At 32.9% G+C, this 6741-nt stretch overlaps 1 long non-coding RNA gene across 1 annotated transcript; it reads right to left on the reverse strand.

Moving 5' to 3' along the window:
• Nucleotides 1-423: 423 nt before the first annotated feature.
• Nucleotides 424-5144, reverse strand: LOC135267301 (uncharacterized). The gene is made up of 2 exons (XR_010335722.1): nucleotides 3877-5144; nucleotides 424-3817 (listed from the first exon to the last, which is right to left on the reverse strand). It is a non-coding gene; the product is annotated as an uncharacterized LOC135267301 (long non-coding RNA).
• Between the last annotated feature and the right edge of the window lie 1597 nt (nucleotides 5145-6741).

A 6741-nucleotide genomic window follows, 5' to 3' on the forward strand; every position in this document is an offset into this window, starting at 1 on the left:
TGTTTCTGAATGGAAGAATACGTTTGGCTAATAAATATACAATCGATATTATAATGCCTACCAAAGCAAAAATAATCACGTATTATATTTTGGTTACAAGTGACTACATCATCAAATATTATTATGGAATAGGGTTTGATTTCTTTAGGAGGAGGAATTTCGGCACCATCTTCATATTCATAGTAACCGACTTTATCGAGAGGTGCCAGAACCGATTTTAAAAATTGATATTTTGGTTGTTGTAGGGTTTTTGAAAATAAGTAAATGTCTGTGAAGCGTAATCCATTTGGATGCAGCAAGAGACTTAATATCACATTTGTTTTTCCACATCCAGAACGTCCAACCACTAGTCCTCTTTTTACACTATTATTGAATAAAGTATTATGTTTAGGAAACTGTTGATAGGGTACACAAACTGAATAGTCGTGGTTAGAAATTTTTAATAAATCTTTTTGTTGCACAAGTTTCATTGTTGACTTACAGAATACAAATAAAAATACTTTACACATTACATCAATTATAAATACATAATAATAATAATAATAAATACGTAGTATAAATAAATGGTTACATATCGTTACATATCTACAATAAGGTAAAATTCAATCAGTGGGTTCCACATATTTTTGCAATTCTCTAATTAGAGAATCTAAATTTCGATCTCTATCAATATCGTAATGTCCCCAGGCTAATGTATCAATTGAATTACCTAAAATGTATCGTTTATCATCGAAATTAGACAGTGCTATTTTATTCCTTAATTCGGTATACATATTATGTAAATAAGATTTGAAAACGTTCATAACACAGAAAACTGATGAAGATGAAGGATTTGTTGCAATTGCCCGATATTGTAACAGTGTTAGAGATTTATCAATTACATGTTTACTTACACCTTTAGCCTTTTTAATTAAATCATTCACTGTTTGCACACAATATGCTTTGACACCGGTGCCATAAAGAAGTACAATTGGTACACCAGCATACTCATCTTTCATTTTACCGATAATAGACACAGTTTTAGGAATATCATGAATATTATTCTCGGGATAATTTGAAGTATCAAACCGATCGATATTCTGTTTAATATCATTATATACGTTTTCCGTATAAATTTCTAAAATTAATGAATCCGTATCCGTATACAAAAGCTGTACATTATTTCCATACTTAACTTTAAGGAAATTATAAAAAAAGTCATACATTAAAGTTTTTGAAATTTCCAATATACTGAATCCTACATAAATAGGTTTATCATACGTTACTTGAACTTTATTCATTTCTATTGCAACTAAATTTTCAGTAAAAATAGAACAATTTTTAAATTGTGGTTTGGCTATCCATGTCTCTGCTCCATACTTGTGACCGTTTTTTTTCCAATGTGTAGCCAGTTTAATATCTACCCGATTATCGACATTTTCCATGGTTTTTCCATACACGCTATTATTCATGAGTTTAAATAAATCTTTTTCAAACTTATTTTTAGTCTGATTTCGTAATTTCGTATTTAAATCAATATATGGTTTGAGCCATGACGATTGATTGAATTTTAGTACTCTATGAATTTTTGTCAATTCTAGTCCATTTTGTAGAGCTTGTTTTAAATTTCGATAGTGTATTATGTAGTTTGTTTTAGCACATAGATTTGGAATGAGTTTCGCACATTTTCCGTTTGGTGGAATTAAATTTTCAGGTAGAAATGGCATATCATTATGAGAGTTGTGTAAATGATAAGGATAAGAGATATCTACTTCAAGGACATAACCTTCAGGTGTGGTATCAGTCAAATCCATAATACTAAGTGAATTAATTTCGTCTTGCGTTAACCAAGTAAATCCACCTAAAGGGAGTACTTCACTCATAGCCCAACCATAGAGATTTGTTGCATCGAGATATAAAATGTATGATGTCGGTTTCGAAGGATCATAATTTGGAAGAAATTTATTATTTGCTTGAGCCGCTCGTTTAACACATGTACTAACTCCCCCACGAATCCCTTTTTTGAAAAAATGTAACATATCTATATCAGTCAATAATTCTAATTTTACATGGGTAAATTTAAGCATAGCATTCCAACTAAGAGATGGTGCTGTCACGTAATGTGCTGGATCAAGTTCATAATGCTTAAGGCACATGTTTCGAAAATTCTCAAAGACATCAGCTAATAGTAAAATATCACTTTTTAAATAGAGATCAGAATATTCGCCTAGAGTCTGACAATGGAATGTATTCCATACGGTATTAGCTCGTTGATAATCATCTTCAGAAATATGCTCATCGCGAAGTTTATCGTAAAAATCAATTTTTTGTGGTAATTCCGTGAGATCTAATTTAGAAAAATCATCGATAAATGAATATGGAAAAACCCCTTTCTGTCTAATTAACTGAAATTCTCTGTCAACGGGAAAGTATCGTTTTACTTCCATACATTGAGCATCATCCAAGGCTGCTGCCAGTTTTTCTAATGAACATGCCAAAAACTGAAAACTATCTATAAAACGCAAGTGTAAGTGCTCCTTGACTATTCGATTGTTTGAATTTAGATATTCGCCTACACAAATTTTTTTCGAAAATGTAATATATTTCTCTTTAGTTTTACCAAGGATATTAATTTCACTTTCTTCAAGGGCCAACTCTTTAATGAATAAGTGACTATCATAATTTGTTAAATTATGAAATACTATCGGAATAAAATTTGGAATTTGAAAATTCAAGTTACAATTACTGTGCGCGGCGGACCTATAACGACCCGTTAAATGACAGTGATCTTTTACTTTAATATCATTCTGTTGAAAAGGTTTTTGACAAATATGACATTCCGTTGCTGTAAGATAATCAAACTCTTCTTGAATAGTTAATGGAAGCATTGGTTGTACAATACTTAAATACTTTTTATAAATCTCTATCAAATCTATTTCTAATGCTGTAATAAAGTCAACCACAGATGACTGTCCTCGAAAACTTTGGAATTTAGATAATTGATCGTTATATGAACATTTAATGTAATATGCACATGAATATGGTTGATGGAGAAAAGTTTTTATCGAAAATGATTGATTTGGATTTGGTGCAACTGTACTCATAGGTTTCAATAAACATTCGAAATCAGCATAAACAATAAATGGGATAGTCATTTTATGATGATAATTTTGAAATTCTAATACATTAGCGGGAACATTATAACCAAATCTATTTGTTATTAATTCATTATTTGGGATTCTAGCATAAAGTTTTCCACAATCAGTCGAAGAATGTCTATCTAATAAAGCTTGGGTTGTGAAATATTGTAGACATCCATCACAGAAAAATTTTGAATGATGATGTTTTGAGAGTTGGGAAGATACTAAACGTGGCAAATTAGTTATTGTACAGTAATGTTGATTACCATCGTTATCACTCAACAATAATAAATTTATGTGTACCGGTTTCTTAAAGTTTGTAAAATATAATGGTCCCACAATTTCAAATTTTACCTTATTGTTTACATAAAGTAATTCAAGTCCGTAAACATTAAGAGAGACATTATTTTGACTTTCAAATTTTGCAATACTATCCAGTTTTACAGGAAATTCAATACCTTGGAAATTAAAAAGTGTCGACCAATGTGGATATGAACTGGGTAAATGTTCTGGTCCCATAGGTAGACACACTGCTGCTACGACACTCCAACCAAAACAATGAATATCCTGATTTTGAACATTAACTATTGCCCTCTTCATTTTCACGCTTGGCGGTAGTGGGATATACGATGAAGCTTTCAATGGATTGTAATAGTTTACATTTAATTCTAAATGTAAAATTTTCACAAGTGTCCAGCCTAAAACACAGAAGCAAAAAAATAATTGTATTATATAGATTTTTACAATATATAACTACCTGAATCTCGTTCCAAAAAATCCATCATTTTTTGACTAATAACTTCTTGAAAGTCATGCAACATATTCCTAATATTCGTGCCTAAAGTGACAATTCTGTTAGTAGTATTGAAAGATTTTACATCAAATATATTTTTTGACTCAATGGTATACAATCCAAATAATTCCAAATTAATTTTGATTGTACTAAATTTTTCAATTTGTGAAACAATAAGTCCAAGTAATTTATTGTGAATTTTATCCATAAATTCATTTAAATCGATATAATCGCCCTCATCACAAATCCTATATGAAGCGATGCGTGATTTAAATGCACTGCTGAGTGCAAACACCCCATCCTCCAAGGGAGTACTTTGACAATTATTTCTATGCTGTCTACTTCTCTCATGAGCCGTAATAAGCTTTGGAGCAATTTCTTGATTACATGTAACGCACATATAATTGTTGCTAGCTAGAAAAGAAAAATAATTGAAAATAGAGTACCTATTAGTTAAAACTTACCAGTTGAATGACATATTTTCTGTTTTTTGGCGGCCGGTCCTCCATTTTCCTGTTTTTTGACCACTTGACAATAGAGCTTTTCATGGCGTAGTCGTGATTGACGGGTTGTAAATTGTTTATTACAGTTTTCACAGTGATGCATTTTCTTATGAAAATATGAAATAATAAATTAAACAGGTTACTAATAAAGTTTAATTATAAATTTGCTGCCTTCTGTTACTATCTTTGAAAGACTTTTATTTATACTATATAAATATATATTTTTTTTGTGTTCAAAGATAGGTATCCAGCAAGACCTCGAGGAGGAGCAGCATGCTTGCCATCGTGTTGTAGGTAGTATGATGTTAAAATTTGGAAAATCGCGTCCGAATTAAATGTACTTGATATGAGTGTAGGACGGAAATAGGATTTATTAATATTAAAAATTAATATTAACATCATTAATATTAATATTAATATTATAATTATTAGTAATTAATATTAATGGGGACTTTCGCGCACGTCTACGAGGCTTTCTAGGGCGCCGACTCCTCCTTGATCGTGAGTGAGGGGGAGTGGGTGGAATGATGTTGTCGTCGTCGTCATTGTCTTCGTTTTCGACATCAACGTCTCCACCCTCCACCCTATTCTCAACTCTATTATTTATTTGCCCTAGAATGGGTGACAATTGAGAGGGTTGAATGATGTCATTTTCAACATCCATCTCTTCACCCTGCCTCCTCTCTTCAACCCACGGCTCTGCCAGTGCGTCAATGACATTTTGAGTAATAATACTCATCGGATCGAACATTGCAGGAGGCTGAGGGAGTGGTGGTGTGATGATGTTAAGTTCCACATCAACCTCGGATCCAGATGGTTGTTGTATGTCATTGACGCCCTGTGATAATATCATGGGTGACGGTGGTGGTGATGGTGACCGAATGATGTTATTTTCGGCCTCTACCACCACCAATCTCTCTGGCAGAACATCATTTTCCTCAATAATCGGTGAATTGGGTTGAGGGGGATGTTCAACGTTACCATTGATAACGTTTTCCACCTCAACCCAAGGCTCCGATAAAGCGTCAATGATGTCCTGCGATATTATCATAGGGGGTTGAGTTAATACCGCGGGTGCCGCTTCAGGAGATGTTGGTGTAACGGGGCGGGTAAACACTGGCTCAACGAAGGGGCTTTGTGGTGGATTGGGAGAGATTGGGGGTTCTTCCACCACCACCATATCATTATCAAATACATTTAACTCATCGGTAACCGAATTATTGATGGGACAAGTTCCTTCATCCACAACCGGATTGGACGCCGCCTCGTCTTCGTTAATAAACTGGTCTATTAAGGTCAACGAGATGTCGTCCGAATAATCATTTTCAATACCATGTTGAGCCAGGTATTGCGTGAATGGTAAAGAAAACGATAATTCACTATCAGGTTGTGATGAAGGAGTAACCATAGAATCATCATCCTCATCAACGATTTGAACAATGTTAGCAACAGCGTGATTAGCTAATTGCTTCTCTTTCACACTTAACTGACTACATTCAATCACATCCTCTTCAAGACAATCTTCCCTCAAAGATTGACTTAAAGACGACTTGGCAAATTGTTCAAATTGTGTCTCATCATTTTTGATTAATTTTGAATTAGCAGGTCTAATAATTACATCAGAAACGATATTGATTCTAGGTTTATCCCTATTAAAACCACTACGGTTTTGATAGGGATTTGCAACTTTTCCCTTCAATACTTTAAATAATAACTTGGATGACTGGTTACTTACAGTTGTCCTAGTTGAGGGACCGGGACACTGAGAACACTCGTCACCATGAGAACATGGTTTAAAATGAGCAAAATAATTTGAACACATTATTTCGTACACAGACTACCTGTACAACACAGAATGAATTTCTGCATGCACTCCTTGCAATTTTATAAATTGTTGAAAGCTCCCGTCAAGGTCAACTTCTTACTGCAACTACATTGGTGTATTCCATCAAGGTTAACATATAGACACAAAAAATGTAAAAAGAAGACCTATGTAGACAGGATGGAGTGTAACCGCCTGTTTCAAGGACATCGTTAACCTGTTTAATTTATTGAACAAATGAGAAAAATCACTCATATCCACTGCAATAATCAACTCTTTTTTATAAATGAAATGAATTTTTTGGGTGGTGTACAAGGGGATTATTGAAAGTGTAAGGGAGTGGTAAATATTATGAAAAAAATACAAATGTTTATAAATTTATAACATTTATTTATAAATACTACAATTAATTAATTCAATTAATATTCCATTTCATTACAAAAAATATTTTTTGAAGAGTTTGTATTTTCAAAGTTGCTTCTCGATGATTGTTGATAATCATTA

Source organism: Tribolium castaneum, chromosome 11 (assembly GCF_031307605.1).
Source record: "Tribolium castaneum strain GA2 chromosome 11, icTriCast1.1, whole genome shotgun sequence".
Lineage (NCBI taxonomy): Eukaryota > Metazoa > Arthropoda > Insecta > Coleoptera > Tenebrionidae > Tribolium > Tribolium castaneum.